The 20,537-nt window shown below is 38.9% G+C and overlaps 1 non-coding gene across 1 annotated transcript; it reads right to left on the bottom strand.

Annotated features, from left to right (window-relative positions):
• Positions 1–19,828: 19,828 nt before the first annotated feature.
• Positions 19,829–19,935, bottom strand: LOC120082310. Its single transcript, XR_005483140.1, has one exon. It is a non-coding gene; the product is annotated as a small nucleolar RNA R71 (small nucleolar RNA).
• Between the last annotated feature and the right edge of the window lie 602 nt (positions 19,936–20,537).

Genomic DNA, 20,537 nt, shown 5'->3' with positions numbered 1-20,537 from the left:
TTAGTATTGTTTTAATTAATAGTGGATTTCATAGTAAATACACTAAGAGACTTTTACTTTTCACTAGGAAGCATTGACTCATATTCAGTCTTAATCATTGTACCTTCTAATTCCAACTTGATTTCTACAGTGTGAGGAGTTGAGGAATTGCTCTATAAGGGCCGTCCTTTGATTTTGCGCATGACTGGGTGCGAGTGGCCAGTTTCCGACTACAAAACTAGCTATATTTGGGGATTCATCTAATTGGAGGTACTTGGGATACTTAGCTAACACAAGATGGAGTGTTGTTATCCTAATAGGAATCACTTCTTTAAGGTTTCTTGAGTTTAAGACCTACAATGATCGTTATTGTGTGTTGTGAACCCAAAAGAAATGATTGCATGACCATTGATTATTATCCTAGTTACTTCTCACTGTGTTCGTCCGATCGGACTCCCAATAAGACAGCCAAATGCTCAGAAATTCAAAGGGATAGCTTCTCTACTTGAGAAGTATACGGACCACATCTGGGGCTGGACTTCACCCTATTAAGAGCTTAGATTTGTTGGTTGGCTTTGGGTTGATGAATGTCACATTAGTCTCGGGGGACCTCGAGTTCTCGTTGAATTTTCTTCGTGTTTATTAAGAAATCACCTTTGTAGACTATTAATGAATAAAGAAACACCAATTCAGTGACAAAAAAGAAATATTGGTGGTATATATTATTTTTAGTCTTAATTTCTTATTCTGTGTTAGGATAGGCATTTACTTACGTTGATCCAATAAAAAGCTTTGTTTCTTTGTTTGCAGACAAGAATGTGACAGCAGTATGTTTATTTCTAGATGGTATTTCACCAAGAGTATTCGAGATTATGTAAGTTTGTGCTTGGTAAATGATCGAAGTGAAGAGCATTCATAATCACCAAGTTGTAGCGATAAGGAGAGTAGAAAACATCTCAAAGCTGCTTTTTAATATGGAATAATAGTCGCTAGGTAATCTTACGCCAATTAAGTTTCACTAAAAGGTGGACACTAAAAACGTAGTATTATCAACAGCTCTACAAAGTAGATCATTTATAATAGTTAAGAAGGTCTTTATGCAACTGATAGTTATTAATAGCTCAGATACATTTACTCGGCAAAATCAAGAATTGCTGAAATGACTATATCTGCTGCTGTTGCGCATGTGTAGTATGTAGAGTATGTACCGCAGAGCAGGGTTCTATCAAAGAGTGGTGTTGCATATAGCAAATCTATTGTCAAGAGGCTGATGGGATCTCGCTTAGATTTTACAGTTGTTTTTTGTGGTTTTCTTCATCCAGTAGGACCTATGAATCTCTCCTAAATAAATGCTCAAATGACTGAACCAGAAACTTAACCTATTCCTGAAAATGATTATTTAACGGTAAATGGTGCATACTACTTTTTTTCAGTAGTGAGATCGCACAGCAACAAGTTTTATGGATCAATATGAAACTGCATACTTGAACAGAGGTTTTGATGAGTTGGGTGAGAGTGGCAGTATTGCCAAGATCATTGAACTTTAATTCTTTTGGGAGTTGTCTTGTGATCTGGGAGATGAATATAGGTACGTGATCTCGAACAGACTAATCGAATGTGGTGACTCTAAATAGTTCCGAAACTTCCTTGCGTAGTTAGGAGATTGATCCTAAGGGCTGATTCTGGTACCAGAATAGAGTTCTGTTATATAGCAAAGATGAATATCAATCACAAATATAAAACCAACCACACAATTAAAATTAAGCTGGCCAATGTGTGTCCATCTTGCGTGAGAGAGATGAATAGGAACTTCAGAGTCATAGTTAAGAATATGGAACTGTGTGCGTCATTAGAGGGATAGTAGGTATTAGGAGACGATGTGTGTAAAATTCATAATAGAGGGCATAATGATTTTGGTGAGACAGCACTGTATTTATGGACGAACTATTAGTTTGTGAAAAGGGTTTGATAGCAACATAGACTACAATCTTGACGTGATCCAGAGATCGAACTATATTTGGTCTAACTGTGATTTTCAATGGTAAGGAGAGTGTCAAATAGATTTGTCTTTTTACAGTTGGAGACGTGTGTTTTAATTTAAACATTTTTGTAAAACCACTGGAACCTGGTGTTAAGGTATCGCGTTGAGATTGAAAGCAATTTTGACAGTGTAGCCTAAAAATGGTTATTAACTATGAGTCAGTTTTTCTCAAAGAGTAGTTGGGTAACGCTCTATAGTAGTACATGGTACCATTCGCACGATACCTCTCTTCGGTTTGTGTACCACTGGAATTCTTCTCTCCGTCAGGGTCAGTTTTTTATCTACTTACCTCTGCTTCTGGGAAGAAATGAATTTTGTCTTGTGTAACTGAGTTCCTAGCTCCCCAATCAGACAAATCTCAATAAAGGTAGGCTTATTGAGTTGGCAATCTGGCCACTCTCACCCATACTAATCATGTTGTGATTGGTGTCCTAATTCTCTCGGAGTCTCGTTGCTTTGTAAAGATACACTTTGTTTAATGAATAAAATAAGTGTTATTGAATTCTGGCATTTACTCATATCCAATAAAAAAAGCTCCTTGGTTATCTTTGTGAATTTAAGCATGTATATGTGATATACAAGTGGATCATGCTTTAAGTGATAACCTAAATAGGTATGTAGTATAAGGATTAACGTGGGATACCTGATCCTGGTGACACTACGGATACAGCCTGCTTTGTAGAAGTTTGCAAGTGTTATAAACTACTACAGATGGTAGATCCTGACCATTCGTGTGGAGACGTGCGAGCGAGGGTATCCTATACAAAGAGTTTGTATAAGACCTAGACCACGAGATGACTAGACTCTGTATATAACGCCGTTGATACTAGAGACTTACATCTCACCTAAATGACAATAGATGACACGACCTCAATCCTGAATGTTTTAAGAACTTCTGCCTTTGAGGGCGGTCCTTTGATGAGTATGGGTGAGAGTGGCCAGATTGCCAACTCAACATGCCTTCATTTTTTGGGAGTTGTCTGATCTGGGAGCTAGGAACTCAATCCACAAGATGGAATTCATTCCTTTCCCAAAGCAGGGATAAGTAGAGAGATTGCTCCCTTAAGGGCTGATTCTGAGGCTTGAACATAATGGCCACAGCTTCTCTTTGGAAGAGAAGACTCGGTCATAGTAAGACTATGACTTATGTTCATTAGAGGGATCAGTGGTACTTAAGGAGACAGATGTAACTATAGAGGCATAACTGTTATTGGCCCAGCTGTATTTACGAGCGATCTGTGAAGGGTTGTCGCACTGCTCATTGGTTAAGACAGACACATAATATATCTGTGGTAAGGAGAGTTCAACTGTTGGTCTTTAGTGGAGTGCCTGGCAGTTAACGGATGGTGGATCCTGTGACTAAAAAGTTTAGTCAGTTATTCACGTACCATTGGAGCTTCGAGCTACAGGTCCATGAGGTCCCCTTGGTAGCTCAATGGATTCAATTGAGGGTCAGTTCTTGGTGTTGATTTGAAATGTTCAATTTGACAAGAGGTATTTTGATTATATATGATATAATTGGTATTATGTATAAGATACATCTAATGGAGGATTGATGTAAATGCGATATACATTAAGTACCATGGAATAGAAAGAACTATGGTTTATATGTTTCATGAGATGAAATATTAAAACTATAGGTTATAAATATAGTATGATAAGTTGGTTATCATTTATATTTATAATAATATTAATTATTGGATAATTAATTATTTTTCTTTAAATAAACAAGTGAATGGGTGGTTATTGAATTCGATGGTAACCGTGAGTTATAGGGAAAATGGTTTTTCTCTTTGTAAAAAAGATGATTTACAAAACCATTGAAAAGTTTTCGTAAAAATATTTTTCAAGATTCTCTCTCACACAAAGAATCTCACGGAATCATCAAGTAAAATACAGATTTACTAAACGACGGTTGGGTGAGCTAAATGACGTGCAGTGGCGAGCTAAACGATCGTTGTAGTATTTAACAAACGATTGCATAGTATTGCTTAAGCGATCATATGCCTAAGTAAATGATCATGTAAGTCTGTAGGCGACAGAACGAGCTAAATGATGAGCTAAACAATTGCAATAGCTTTTGCTAGACGATCGCATAGCTTTAGCTAAACAATTGGGCATCGACCTATACAATAGGTCTCCGCCATCTCCCACTTGCCAGTCGTGTATGCGATCGGGTTATCCTTCTTTGTCTGCCTGATACCAAGTTCGAAACAGAGCCCATCCTCTGGATTCTCACACCGAGATTAACCAGTAGCCTTATTGGTGTGATCGACTCAACTCGTCACTATCGAGGTTTTCTAGAGGTCGTTCGTGCTGTTGCTGAGGATTTCTTGGTCGAGGTGATCATTGATGACGAGTGTGAAGAGTTCGTGCTGTGTTGCGGTCATGTAGATCGAGTGTTCAAGGTTGTTGTTGTTCGAGCGGCCGCACAACGGAGCGTGGAGATACTTTTTCGATTGTTCGTACAATTTGCTCTTTGTGCATTTGTATTTTTCATGCTGTAACTTTTGTATGATTTGTATAACCGCTTGTTTGAAGTCGACTTTAAATGTTATATTCATTTATGATTTTGATTTGGAATGATCTTTCTTTCACTGCTCATGGAAATCTTGAATCTGATTTCCTTCAAATCAATGGACCGCCCTCATAGGTAGGAGTTCCCAAAACACTCAGGATTAAGGTGATGTCACCTATGGTCATTTTAGTGAAATGTAAGTCTCAATAATAAACGACGTTATATAAAGAGACTAATTATCTCGTGATCCAATCTTATACAAACTCTTTGTATAGGATACCCCCACTCACATGTCTCCACATGAATGGTCACCATTTGTAGCACTTTACAACACTTGTAAATATCTACAAAGTGGGCCCTATCTGCAGTGTCACCAGGATAAGGTGTCTCTCCTTTATCCTTATACTACAGACCATTTAGGATATTACTTAAGGCATGATCCACTTGTATGTCTCACATACATGCTTAAGTTTACATGAAATAACCACGGATCTTAGTTTATTGGATATGAGTAAATGAAAATAAAATAACATTTATTTTATTAATAACAATGTGTACAAAATTTTTACAAACTACGAGACCACCAGGAGAATTAGGACACCAATGCCAACAATCTCCCACTTGTTCTAATGCCTCGAGAGACTAATGTACAATACATAAAACAGTACAATATATAATAAACTAGGGCATACTCTATAAACCAGTATCATCTTCCACTTGTCCTAGATAATATTCCGCATGTCCCGTAGACTCAGACTCTCTCGGTGACCCTTGAACACTTTAGCTATGAGAGCCTTTGTAAAGGGATCGGCAACATTGTGCTCCGATGCGATCTTCGTGACTATCACATCACCGCGATGCACAATGTCCCTAATCAAATGATACAATATGCTTGGCTCTACAGTGACTCCGAGGTTCCTTAGTACTTGCCATAGCCCCGCTATTATCACAATAGAGAGTGATCGACAAAGACATATTTGGAACAACTTTCAAATCTGTAAGGAACTTCCTAAGCCAAACAACCTCTTTAGTAGCTTCACAAGCGGCTATATATTTGGCTTTCGTAGTGGAGTGCACGATGCATCCTTGCTTGATGCTTCGCCAAGCTACAGCCCCTCCATTCAGAGTGAACACTGACCCTGATGTCGATTTTTTAGAATCTCAATCAGTCTGAAAGTTAGAGTCTATGTATCTTGTAAGGATCAAATCCTTATCTTCATACACGAGCATATAGTCTCTCATTCTCCGAAGATACTTGAGAATCATTTTGATCGTCGTCTAGTGATCTAATCCTACATTGGACTAGTAACGACTGACAATCCCTACTGCATAGCAAATGTTAGGTCTCGTACATAACATTGCATACATGAGGCTTCCAATAGCCGAAGTATAGGGAGTTTGTCTCATTTCTTCAACATCTTGAGGTGTCTTAGGACACTATTCTTTAGACAAAATAATTCCATGCCTGAAGGGTAATAAACCCCTCTTAGAATTCTACATCGAGTACCTGATCAACATCTTGTCAATGTATGATGCCTGAGACAAGGCCAACCTCTTGTTCTTACGATTCCAAATGATCTGGATCCCTAGAACATACTGTGCCTCTCCCCAATCTTTCATTTGGAATTAGGCGGCTAGCCACTTTTTAATGTCAATAAAAAAAACCTAAATCATTCCCAACGAATAGGATATCATCCACATACAATACCAGGAAAGTTAGTGAATTGTTGATGATTTTCTTGTAAACACAAGGCTCATCAACGTTTTGATCAAAGCCAAACGATTTGATCACACTATCAAATCTAATGTTCCACAATCTAGACGCCTGTTTCAGCCCCTAAATGGACTTATTAAGCTTGTAAACTCTTTGCTCTTGATCTGGAGCAATGAAACGCTCTAGTTTAGCCATGTAGATGGTCTCCTCAAGATTACCATTCAAAAAGGCAGTCTTGACGTCCATTTGCCATATCTCATAATCATAAAATGTGCCTATGGATAGAAGAATCCTGATAGACTTCAACATGACAACAGTGAGAAAGTTTCTACATAGTAGACTCCCTCGACCTGGGTATATCCCTTTGCCACAAGTCTAGCCTTAAAGTTCTGCACCTTTCCATCTACACCTCGTTTTCTCTTTTAGATCCATTTACACCCTATAGGTTTTACCCCATCAGGTTGATCCATAAGTTCCCAGACAGAATTGAGGTACATAGACTCCATTTCCCGATTCATGGCTTTAATCCATTCATCTTTGTCTACATCCTCCATTGCTTGCTTATAAGACAATGGATCCTCAACTCCATCATCAGACATGATGTGTTGGGCTTCAGTCAAACCCATGTAGCGTTCTAGTGGGTTCGCAATGAAAGAACTCTTATACAAGAGTACCTATGAGCGGAAGCGGATCTTTCCAATTCATTGTGACAGAATTTCCATATATACATTAAACATAGAAATATGCATTGGTAACACTAAATTACTAGCATGCTTTTAAAAGATAAAAACAAAAGACCGAGAGAACATACCAGTTGAAGACTTTCTTCACAAAACTCGGTCTCTCCATGAACGAACTCCTCTCGCTTTTTCACATCTAGCAAGTGATCACCCAGCAACAGCTCAGTTGTCTACACGAACAGCAACGCACGAACAACAGGTAAACGAGGATAAACACCACCACTCGGAGCCTCAGTATTCTCGGAGTGAGAATCCAAAGGGTGGGCTTTGATGGAATTGGTAGAGGGGAGGAGGAAAGACTATCGTGTACTACGATCAAACAAGTGGGAGAATAACAAGACTATCGTATAGGTATAGTTGAATGCTTGATCGTTTAGTACGAGGTACACGATCGTGTAGTAAATGCTAAAAGATCGTCTATAAAAAGACAAGCGATCGTTTAGTTATGCTCAGGCGCTAAGCGATCGTCTAGTAAAGGTAAGCAATTGTTTGGGAAATTACGGGCGATCGTTTAGGAAAGCGCAAATTTGCGATCGTTTAGTTAAGCGGGCACTATCATATAGGCTCTCAACACTAAGCAATAGAAGACTTTCACACCGTAAGCGATTATGCGTCTCTCGTGCAAAATGAAAACAATTTTCATTTTATTCTTTAGTTACTAGAACTAAATTCAACTTCTCACTTACGCACGAAATCGGAGAAAACGTCGGCCAATTATCTTATAATCGACCAATAAATAAATTAAAAAATATAATCATATTATATTCATAACCTATAGTTTGATATCACATATCATAATGTATCTCATACATTTGGGTAGGTCAATACCAAGGAGAAAGGAGAGAATGTTCATAGTAAGTGAGAGCGGGACGTGTGACAACATATCCCTCGGTCTCTCTCATTAGGTTGTTTTTGTGCATCTCCTCGTGGCATCTTGGGAGTGTCCCCCTAAAGGATGGTAGTTTTGCACAACTCTTTATTTGATCTCCATAAATGGATAGGGTTGCTCCAGTCTCTTGTCCTAATCGGATTTTCCCTAAGGTTGGCTCATTAGGATGGGACTCTAGGGCCTAAAATGAGGGGTTACACTTACACATAATTGTTAAGGTTGTTAACAAATTCTGGACTGAACAATGGTGACTATTAGGTTCAGTTACAAGGAGTTGTTTCTGTCTAATGGTGAAGATTGTCTCATTCGAGTGAAGGGGCACTTGATCTCCCTACGGTGACTTTTGTCCTGCCTCACTGGAGCATCATTGCAAAATAGATGTCACTTAGGGTACACTAGACTATTTTGCTAAAACTTAATTGGTTTCAATAGTGGTTTAATGCAAGTAGACTTATTTAAGTTTGTAGACTTATTTAAGTTTGTTCTTTTTTCAACAATTTAAATTATGGCTACCGCTACTCTTTCATTACTTGCCACTGATAATCTGACTGACGAAAATTACACTTGTTGGAAAAACACTATTAATACGATACTAATCATCGATGACCTTAGGTTCGTCCTTATGGATGAGTGTCCTTCTATTCCACCTCCTACCACTGCTCGAAACGTTCGAGTTGTTCGGAATGTTCTAGAACTCGCAGTTCGTGTTAAACATTCTATTTTATTAATAACAATGACTTGTTGATTTTGCATCTTATTATGAAAATCCGATAAATGCATCCTTCGCTATAGTCTGAATGCTGTAACTTTATGTGGTGACATAAACAGGATCAAGTTGACAGCATATAGCCTAAATGGTCTAATAAGTATATGGATGAAATTGGGTATCTCACCCTGATAACACTATAAGATGCGGCCCACTCTGTAGTTGTTACAAGAAGTTGTAAGGTGCTACAAATGATGTGATCCACAAATCGTTCATGTTGAGACATGAGAGTGAGGGCATCCTATGCAATGAGTTTGCATATAGACTGGACCACGAAAATAGTCACTTTTCTTTATAACGACCATTTACTGTTAAAACTAACTATTTCATTTATTTTATAACCTAGGTTAACTTGATCTTAATCCTAAGCTAGCTATGAACTCTTGTTCTTTTGGGATTATCCTTTGATCTGCAAACGGTGAGGGTAGTCCAACAACACTGCTCAATAAGCTTAACATTTTGGGGATAAGACCGGATGAATAGCTGGGGACATAGTCTTACAAGATGGAATTCACTCCTATCCTATTTAGGGTTAGCAGATAGGTTGTTCACTTAAGTATTGACTTCATGTCTTGAACAAATGGGGCCCCGTCTTCTCATGACAGATAAAAGATTTGATTCATAGAGATTATGAATCATAATTGTTCATTAGAGGATTAGTAGGAACTTAAGGAACAATATGTAGTCACAGGGGTAAAACGGTATTTTTGACCTAGCTGTGATTACAAACAACCTGTGAAGGATCGACTTACTGATTATGGTTATTAAGTGGACATAATATATCTACGGTGAGGGGAGTTCAACTATGGGCTATAGTGGAGTGTCTCATTAGTTAACGAATGCGGGTTAGATCAGATAATGAGTTTAGCCGATTAATCTCGAATCGTTGGAGCCCATGATCTGTAGGTCCGCGAGGTCCCCCTACTAGTTTGAAATGGATAAGCTTTAGGATAGATTGAGAAATTAATTTGAAACGTTCAAATTAAACGGGAGAATATATATTTAAATATGATTTAAATATATGAAGATGATTATTGTGCAAAACTTAATTTAATATTTGATATTAAATTAATTAATTTTTAAAATTAATTTAAGAAAATCATTTTTGAATTAAAATCATTTAAAATCATTTTTTGTTTTAAAACAAAATGGAAAAACGTTTTGCAAGGTTGCACAAAATGGAAAATGAATTTTCTCTATTACCATCATCTTTATGCTCACACAAAAGCCATTATCTTCTCTACTTTGATTCTCCGAGCATGAGCTGCAAGCCATGCAGTCCATCTCTTTGCATGTGCATCTATTATATATAAAGAAGGTTGGAGTTGTTGGAGAAGAAGGAATGAAAAATTTTGAGAGAAAATTTTATGTGAAGAAGAAACTATCTTCTTCAATCAGCTGCTGTGAGATCTTCTTGTTTCTTCACATCTTCAAGCTATTCTTGAGTCCCACAACTCTGCCTAAAGCTCCAAGAGCATAGTAGGGAAGGCTTTGAGGTGGTTCACAGTGATAGCAAGTGAAGACAACAACTATACAAACGTTTTCTTGGAGAGTTCATCAAAGGTATGTTCTGAAAACCCCCTTTTTAAGAAGAGCATGTTTTAGTTTTTGCCAAAATTAGTGAATTAGAATGCTTATGGTCCTTGATACTTCTGTTGCATGTTGTTTAACTCTTTCACAAAAGGCGTATGAGCATTGGACACGGGCGAACGAAAAGGCTCGAGCGTTTATCTTGGCCAGCCTAAGTTTTGGCCAAGAAACATGAGCCCTTAATCACTACACGAGAGATCATGGAGTACATCTTCAATTCATTGATGAAGGAGGGAACATTTGTTCGAGAACATGTTCTCAATATGATGGTCCACTTCAACGTGGCGGAGATGAACGAGTTGAGCATCGATGAGGCCAGCCAGGTTAGCATCATTTTGGAGTCATTACCAGAAAGCTTCCTTCATTTTGTTAGCAACGTTGTTCTAAACAGGTTTGACTACAACCATACAACTTTACTCAATAAGTTGCAGACTTTCCAATCTTTGCTGAAAAGCAAGGAGAAGAAGGTTGGTGAAGCAATTGTTGCTTCATCATCCAAAATGTTCCACAAAGGTTCGACCTCTGAAACTAAGTTTGTGCCTTCTTCCTCCATCACCAGAAAGTGAAAGAAGAAGAAGGGTGGTGAGGGGAAGGTGCCTGCTAACCCACAACCTGCTACTCTAAGGGGCAGGATACCAGTGAGGGTTGACAAGGGAAAGTGTTTCCATTGCAACCAAGACAGGCATTGGAGGCGGAACTTCCCAAGATATTTAGCTGACAAGAAGAAGGCTAAACAAGGTAAATGTGATTTACTAGTTGTGGAAACTTGTTTAGTGGAGAATGATGATTCTGCCTGGATTATTGACTCTAGGGCCACTAACCATGTTTGTTCTTCATTTCAAGGAATTAGTTCCTGGCGGCACGTCCTTGTGAGATGAGGATGCGAATTGGAACCGAGCACGTCCTTTCAATTGTGGCAGTGGGAGGACTCCAGTTGACTATACATAATAGATTTATCATTCTGAATGATGTATATGTAGTTCCCGAGTTAAAGAGGAACTTAATTTCTATAAAGTTGTTGCTCATATGTAATACCAACTAAGATTTTCAGTTAATAAAGTTTTTATTTCAAAAAATGATGTTGATATTCGTTATGCGTAACTAGAAAGTAATTTGTATGTGCTAAGGTCGTAAGCAATAAATTCCCTCCATAACATAGAGATGTTTAAAACTGTCTTAACTCAAAATAAAAGACTAAAATTTCTCCTAAAGAGAACGCCCAACTTTGGCACCTAAGATTAGGGCACATTAATCTCAATAGGATTGAGAGTTTGGTAAAGAATTGACTTCTAAGGGAGTTAGAAGAAAATTTTTTACCTATGTGTGAGTCATGCCTTGAAGGCAAAATGACTAAAAGGCCTTTTACTAGAAAAGTTCATAGGACTAAAGAGCCTCTAGAGCTAGTGCATTTAAACCTTTATGGTTCAATGAATGTATGAGCCAGGGGAGATTATGAATACTTCATCACTTTTACTGATGATGATTCAAGGTATGAGTATGTTTATTTAATGCAATATAAGGATGAGTTCTTTCAAAAGATCAAAGGGTTCATGGCTAAAGTTGAAAACGCATTAAATAGAACGATTAAAACACTTCGATTTGATCAAGGTGGAGAGTTTTTGGATTCTTCTTTCTAGAACTATATGATAGAACATGGAATAGTTTCCCAACTCTCAGCACCTGGTACACCTCAGCATAATAGTGTATCAGAGAGGAGAAATTGAAGCCTATTGGACATGGTTCGATTTATGATGAGTTACGCTTCCTTACCTGACTTTTTTTGGGGTTATGCAGTAGAGACTACAGCTTATATCCTTAACTGTGTTTCATCTAAGAGTGTTGCCAGAACACCTTTGGAGTTATGGAATGGTCATAAAGCTAGTTTATGTCATTTTCGTATATGGGGTTACCCAATATATGTGCTTGAGGCTAATCCTAAGAAATTGGAACCATGCTTGAGGTTATGCCTATTTGTAGGCTACCCCAAGGGAACGAGAGGAGGTTATTTTTAGGTTATTCCTTCATTCTTGCATTGATGATGAACTTGAGAGCATCATGCTTGATTTAAGCAGAGTGTTGCTCAAACATGCTATGAAGTGACTCCATGATTTGATGGTAAGTCACTATGCTCTTGTGCTTCTTGGTTAAAACATTAGGCATGCTAGACATACATCTTTGGCATGATCATTGGCCTTCATTCACTTTTCATATGCATCTCGAACTGTTTGTGATGCATTTGGTCTAGGAACTTGAGGACATTCCTCAGATAAGAAAAATTTTGGATCGTCCACCACAAGGATTGTATTAATCGTGTTTTTTCATTCATCCCTCAAAAGAGGCACCCATAAGTCGATCTTTGCTAGAGTCATAGTGAGTAAGACTTTTTGGAGGTGTTCCTAGTGAAGGAAGAGATCTACAACAGTGAAGGAGAAGGTTTAGATAAGTAAAGAATGGTCTTCAAAGGTAATTCATCTTTTCCTTTTTCATGCTTAACGTAATGAATTACATGATGCTTCAATGGTTCTGTAATTTAATGTTCACTTATCTGTATTTTAATTTCAACCAAAATATTGCAAAAGCGATCAATCGCTTCTACTGTGGGATTTGATCTCATCAATTGGTATCAAAGCCAATGTTGCTTTTATTTTGGTTTAGAATGAAAGTTTGAAAAACATGGCGTGTAGCTTTACTGTACATGTGATGTACGAAGGTATTGCATAATACATGTTTACAAAATCTTTGAAATTTAGATTTACAGTTTTCGTTGATTTGATCAATGTAAAGGCCCATTGTTTAAGGAATTTTGTTCTGTTAATTAAGTGTGTAAACCCATGTCGATCATGACAAGGAAATGATATAAAAGAAAACCGGAAAACAAAGCTGAAAACTAGGTTTTTAGAGTGTTTTGTGCAACAGCACTGCGACGCCATACTGCAACGCCACGACACTCTAAGGTTGAAAGGGTGTTCTGGGAGATGGCATCACGACACTATGCTCTAGTGCTGTAATGCTTCGAACTTAAGGTAGAGACCGGACATGATGGCATGCCATGACACTACCATGCAGTGTCGCGACACTTTAAGTGATATTGCCTGGTGCTTTAGCGTTATGTCTAAGTGCTTGCCGGCACTTCGATTAATGATGCCAGGGTCGCGGTGATACAACTGTAATGATCATGAAGCATGAAGGGAATCAAACACGAGGAGTTCCATGAGCAGTGGAATGATCTTTCCAAATTTCAATCGTATATGAACATTACTTTTACAATCATAAAAGGAAACATACGGTTATGCGAAATACAATATTACAGCATGCTATAGAAAAGATCAAGGACAAAAATCAACCCACTTTTGCACTCTCATCTTCTAGTTCCTTGATCACGAATGCTCGATCATCGCACAGCAAAACACGAACGCTCATCCAACACGACCGCTACACAGCTTGAACACCATGCACTCGATGTAAGCGATTGCCAAGTTCACGAACACCCCAAACACCGCGAACACCCGACATAGAATCTCGACAATGTCGAATTGAGTATGACACCACCAAGAAGGTTGCCTTGGTATTCTCAGTGTGAGAATCCAGAGGGTGGTCTCTGTGTGGACTTGGTTTGAGGTAGAAAATCGGAGAAACCATAATCATATAAACAATTGAGCAAGTGGGAGATGGAAGAACATATCGTATAGGTTGATGCTCAATCGTTTAGGAAATGTTATGCGACCATCTAGCAAAAGCTATGTGATGGTTTAGCACATCGCTTAGTTGAGTGTCTATCGCCTAAGAACACTCCATGATCGTTTAGCTAACTCTAAGCTGTCGCTTAGTAAATCTAATTTACTTTACAATTTCTCCATGAGTATTTTTTTCAAGATTAGAAAAATCTCAAAACAACATTAAATCTTTTTCTTGCTAAAAATAGGAAAACATTTTTCTTTTTAACTCATGGTTACCATGAAACCACCAATAACCTCCCACTCAATTGGTTATTAGAGAAAAACAGATAATTATCCAATAATTAATATTATTATGAATATAAATGATAATTAACTTACCATAATATATTTATAACCTATAGTTTTAATATTTCATCTCATGAAACATACAAACTATAGCTCTTTTTCTATTCCATGGCACTTAATCTAAATCTCATTTATATTAATTCTCCACTGGATGCATCTCATACACCATACCGATCATATCATATATAATCGAATTACCTCTTTTCAATTTGAACATTTCAAATCAACACCAAGAATTGATCCTCAACTTGAATCCATTGAGCTACCACGGGGACCTTATGGACCTGTAGCTCGAAGCTCCAACGATTCGTGAATAGCTGACTAAACTCTTTAGCCATGGGATCCACCATCCGTTAACTACTAGGCACTCCACTAACGATCGACCGCTGAACTCTCCTTACTACAGATATATTATGTGTTCATCTTAACCAATCAGTAGTACAACAACCCTTCATAGACCACTCGTAAGTACAGCTCGGCCAATAACCGTTATGCCCCTGTAGTTACATCTAACTCATTAAGTACCAATGATCCCTTTAACGAACATAAGTCATAATCCTACAATGATCGAGTCCTCTCTTCCAAAGAGAAGCTGTGGGTACTATGTTCAATCCCTGGAATCAGTCCTTAAGGGAGCAATCTATCTACTTACCCCTACTTCGGGGAAGGAGTGAATTCCATCTTGTGTATTGAGTTCCCAGCTCCCAAATCAGACAAGTCTCCAAAAAGGTAGCATGTTGAGTTGGCAATCTGGCCACTCTCACCCATACTAATCAAAGGACTACCCTCAAAGGTAGAAGTTCCCAAAACACTCAAGATTGAGGTCATGTCACCTATGTTCGTTTAGGTGAGATGTAAGTCTCCAGTATCAACGGCGTTATATACAGAGTCTAGTCATCTCGTGGTCCGGTCTTATACAAACTCTTTGTATAGGATACCCCCGTTTGCATGTCTCCACATGAATTGTTAGGATTTACCATCTATAATAGTTTACAACCCTTGCAAACCTCTACACAGCGGGTTGTTGATAACGGGTAGAAAATGCACGTTATTACAGCATAAATAAGTAAAACAATGAGGGAATACGGCGGTAAAAATATACAAAGTCATGTCCAAAAGTGTTAAACTGAGAAAATTGTGATCGCATGCACCCATCACATAAAAGCATCTAATTTACTTATTCTGTGCAGGAAAAATGCGTTGGCGCAAGTAAAATTGCGATCCAAGGAATTAGGCGTTCGCGCGCATTGAAAGATTGTGATCGCAAAGTCATGCGATCGTATGCAATCGCGATAAGTTGTTCAAGAAGGTGGTCACATAAAGACCGCGCATCAAGGTGACAACATAATAAATCATGATGGGATGGAAAGCTGATGACGGTTGAATCCGAATTTAGTTGACAATCTGTTAACACCACACTGTAGCAAGTACACTCAACTTTCGGTGAGAATTAATCGGCGCATCAGATCAGGAGATTTAATGACCGACCATCATTGAAATCATTAGAGAGAAAAACTTCTTCGCCTTGAGCTCTATAAATACCGGAGGCCACCATTGTAAAGGGGATCACCATATAAATAAGATAGATCATATAGAAGATAGATAGTCGTTAGTCTGTTCATACCTATACTTAAAAGACAGAGACGAGTCAAAAGAAAAGGATGCTAAGAGGTCATTCCCGGACAGCTCAAAAGACTGCCAGGAAGCGCTACAAAAGGGAGAGAGGGCCAACACTTGCAAAAGCATGTAAATTCATCTGAGCAGAGTTGAAGTGAAAAGACAGTGTAAAAGGCCACAGGAAGCAAGACATTGCTACCGAGCTTCTTATCTCTACATTCTATTGCTATTTTGTATTCTGCATTTAATTTATAAACAATGGAAATCTCATTTCAACTATGTTCAATCTCTCCATATTTTGCATGAGTAGCTAAATTTTCGAATGGGTTGAGAAGCACGTAGCTAGCATGATGTAAGATTTACACTTTATGCGATATCTTATCTTATGTATGCGTCATTCACCCTTTAGAGATACTTGAGAGAGTAGTCTAAAGAAAGAATCTAGACTTGAGAGAGTCATACTAGAACTGCATAAGCAAGAGATAGAAACTTATACATAAGTTTTGTTTGCTATTACGCACCACATGCACCCTAGAGATAGGATATGATAGTATGCGGTCACCTTGTGTATGTGTGCATCATTCATCATCGCATAGACAAGAATAGAGGCTTAGACATAAGTCCTATCGACATTTTTGTATACATCACATGCGTCCTAGAAATAGGAATTATGGCATTTGCATTGAGAGATGACATGCTGTTGTTTGTGTGTAGCATGATCGCATAACTTGAATTCAATCTTAGGACGTGTTAGCTAAACCCCTTCTCAACCTGTTCATTGCATACTCATTGTATTCTCGATTTCATCAACTCTTTATTCGAACTTTGTCGCATAGGAAATATACTTAATCAAAACACCTTCCAACTTATTTGTTTTCACCACCGCAAAGGAATCAAATTTACGGTCGCATATTAACTCAATAGTCCCTGTGTTCGACTCTGGACTTACCAGGAAACCTAGTGAGGAGGCTTATACTTGGGTTTTACTAAGAAAACTTGCATGTGCAATGCATAACACATCACCATAACTTCATACCATAATCGCATCACATTTACAATGCATCAACTTTTTGGCGCCGTTGTCGGGGACTACGGCAGTATATAATGTGCTAACAGTAACCTTTTTATTTTCTTTGCAGCTTTCGACCTCTATGCACTGCCATTCCTTTGGTAAGGGAAGAAGTAGGTGTCACATGTGCGAAGGACACAATCTTGAGCCCAACTACGACCCAAAGATTGAAGGAACGATCCGAAGAAGACAGAGAGACAACTGCCAACAACAGCAAGAGAGAAATCCTAGAAAGGCGGAAACACCAGAAGAAAGAGCCGCAAACATAAACAACATCATGGCAAACCCCATTATCCTGGCGAACGGCCGCAATAGACCCATCCGGGACTATGCGTCGCTTAACCTCTATGATTTCTCTCCAGGGATCATGAGTCCAACTTTGGGGGTGTGATGACATGCAGAAATGCATGTCATCTTAGGCCTTTTACTTAAAATTATGAAGGTTGTTAGGCAGAATATGCGGCAATCATGTTAGAAGTTCACAAAAAAAATGAGCTTGCGTTGATCAGCATGTCAAAACTCAGCCAACCCGTTATTTTGTGTTAACTATACATTCAATGTTCTATTTTTATTGCTAATGCAGGAAATGAATGCAAACGCAAAAATCGGACCACTACATAGACGACCGCATGCGAAGAAACACTCCATCGCAAAGGCAAACACATCGATCAACACATGGATGTTGCAGTAATCAGTCGTATACGTCCATCGCATGGGAGTTGCGCTCGTCAAGCGATTGCGGTCATCATGTAGAGTTACAGTATCAAACGAATGCGGCCATTGAGTGATTGCGGCTATGCGACAACGCATTCTAATAGGATCAACGCAAGGTAGGTGGAATGAACGCATCAATGCATCTACCTCGAGAAAATCCAAAGCTGATGCTAACATTTCACCTAGCACACCGTTAGTGGCAGAGGTTCAAAAAGGACTAATGTGCCAAACGTTAGACTCAGAGTAGTCCAATTAATGCTGTCGGCGACCCAAGCTCTATAAATAGAAGCCGATGAGCAGAAATTCAAGTAATCCAAGGTTTTCGCCTGAGGTTCACTTAGGACAGATCCTTGTGATCCAGACAAAATGCATGAAAAGACGCTGAGAGTTCTTCACCTCCTTCATCCATTCCGAGTGACGACCAGAGCCTTCGACCGGAGCTAGATCTCCAGAGAGTCAGTTCCTCCGCCCATCTATGGCACCACCGGCAGACTTGACGCACATCCGCTGGAAGCAAGTCTTTACTTCCAGCCGGTCATTTCATTTTCCTTTCTTTTCTTATATTGTATTGTATGACATTTTGTGATTAAGGAATTAATACAATTTGCTTTCAATGCATTTCTCTATTTCCTTCGACTCCATCTCCATCTTCTTTGCTTAGCATCTTTACTTTCATTGCAACACTTAGTGAGATTGCTTGGGTATTGCATACTTAGTCATGTGGATTAGGGATATGAAGCATGTAGCAACATACCGAGAGGTGTGCGTTGCCTGAGTGTGTGAGTAACCTTATTTGCTTAGTGTGAAGCTGTGGAAACGCCTGTCTATAGGCTAACGCATTGCTTGTCAATGAGTAAAGTCAGCAATAGCCAACTGCTCGAGAGGGTAAGTGGTTGGTCGCATTAAGCAATATATGCATTGTTGTTCACTAGAGATAGGAATAATCTTAGGTCAACCAAGTTCATGCGATTACCTTGTTCCTGTCTCTTATACACATCTAGATGTGTATAAGAGACAGATGTATGCATTGTTCACTAGAGATAGGAATAAGCTTAGGTCAACCAAGTTCATGCGGTTACCTTGTCCTATGAGCGCATCATTCATCATTTAGGCATACTTGAGAGAGTAGTCTAAAACCTAAATCTAAGACTCGAGGGAGCGGATTGGAACGCATAGACAAGAATGGGGAACTTAGAGATAAGCTCTGTTTGTTAACCTGCATCGCATGCACCCTAGGAATAGGAATGATATTATGTGGTCGAGTTATTTGTATGTGTGTCATTTTTTCATCGCATAAATAAGAATAAAGGCTTATGTGTAGATCCTATAGACTTATTGCATATATCATATGCGTTCTAGCATTAGAAGATGTAGCATTCGCACTGAGAGGTGGTTTACTATTGTATTGTGTGTTGCATGATCGCATGGCTTGTGTTGACTAAGGTTGTCCTTGCGGTCACTCTTAAGGGTTGCAATGAAAACATCTTCGTATTTTATCTATTTTCCCATTCATTTATTTCATGTCAAGTGTTGTTGTATCTCTACCTCTCATGCATATTCTCATTACATGGTCTGTTAGATAGGAGTAGGAGTAGGAGTAGGATTAACTTAGCAACCCCTCCAACATTCTTTTATTTAACCGCTGCATGCACATCACCGCATACATATAGCTACAAGTCCCTGTGTTCTACCTTGGATTACTCGAGCAACTTGCATTCGCGTTATACTTGGCGTGAGCGCAAGAAAACTTGTGGTAGGATGCATGGTCATTGCATACATTCATTAACACATTATCAGTCCAACGCATGACTATCAATGCATATCTTAGGAACATGTATCACATACCGCGTCCATGGGATTTTGGTTGTCGAGTAAAATTGACTTCTAATTTCCCATCATCATTATTCTGTAGATGATTCAGATAGCCAAACAGTTTGGTGGAAGGCATGGCGAGGACCCGCACGCCCATCTCTGGAGTTTCATCGAAATTTGTAACACTTTTGTGTTCCCAAACATCTCAGCTGAAGAATTCGACTAATGTTGTTCCCATTTTCGTTATGCGACCAAGCAAGAAAATGGGCCTATTCTCTCGAACCAGGGGAGATAACATCGTGGGAACAAGTTGTGGAAAAGTTCATGAAGAAATACTTCCCTCCTACAGAGAATGCAAAAAGGAGTAAGTTGATTACAAACTTTGAACAGGAAATTGACGAATCGCTCAGTGATGCCTGGGCGAGGTTTAAGAGATTGGTGCGAGATTATCCACATAATGGCTTACCTGACTGTCTCTAGATGGAGATATTTTATCACGGTTTGAACCCTGCATCGTGGACAGCTGCCAATGCGGCAGCAGCTGGTGGTCTGCTTGACAAAACTTATGATGAGTCTAAAAAGATTCTTGATCGCATATCAAAGAATCATGAAGATTGTCGCGAAAGCGATCGACGACTAAAAATCCGAGAAGGTGACACAAACAATGGGGCCATCGCATCTCTACAAAATCAAATGAATGCGACGATTAATCTGTTATAGGGCATCGTAATCAATAGCCCTGGACCACAAAGAGTGCAAGTCAACACAATTGATCAGACGAGCACGAGTTGTGCCACTTGTGGAGAATCACATCCGATGGAAGAATATCTGAGGAACCCACAGTCGGTATACTTCGTAAAGAACAATTCTTTCTCTAACACATACAACCCCGGTGGAGAAACCACCCCAATTTCCCTTGGAAGAATACCCAAAAACAAAATTATCAACCTATGGTGCAAAAAGAAGGGCCACAAGGATTTTTCCAGCGAACGAACGGTCAATCGCAACATCAAGCCAGCAGCTCGCAAGCACCACCATCTTCCTATCATGAGAGCCTATTAAAGTA

Source organism: Benincasa hispida, chromosome 7 (genome assembly GCF_009727055.1).
Source record: "Benincasa hispida cultivar B227 chromosome 7, ASM972705v1, whole genome shotgun sequence".
NCBI lineage: Eukaryota > Viridiplantae > Streptophyta > Magnoliopsida > Cucurbitales > Cucurbitaceae > Benincasa > Benincasa hispida.
Note: the sequence above shows the minus strand (reverse complement) of the source record. Positions and strands in the feature narration are given on the sequence as shown.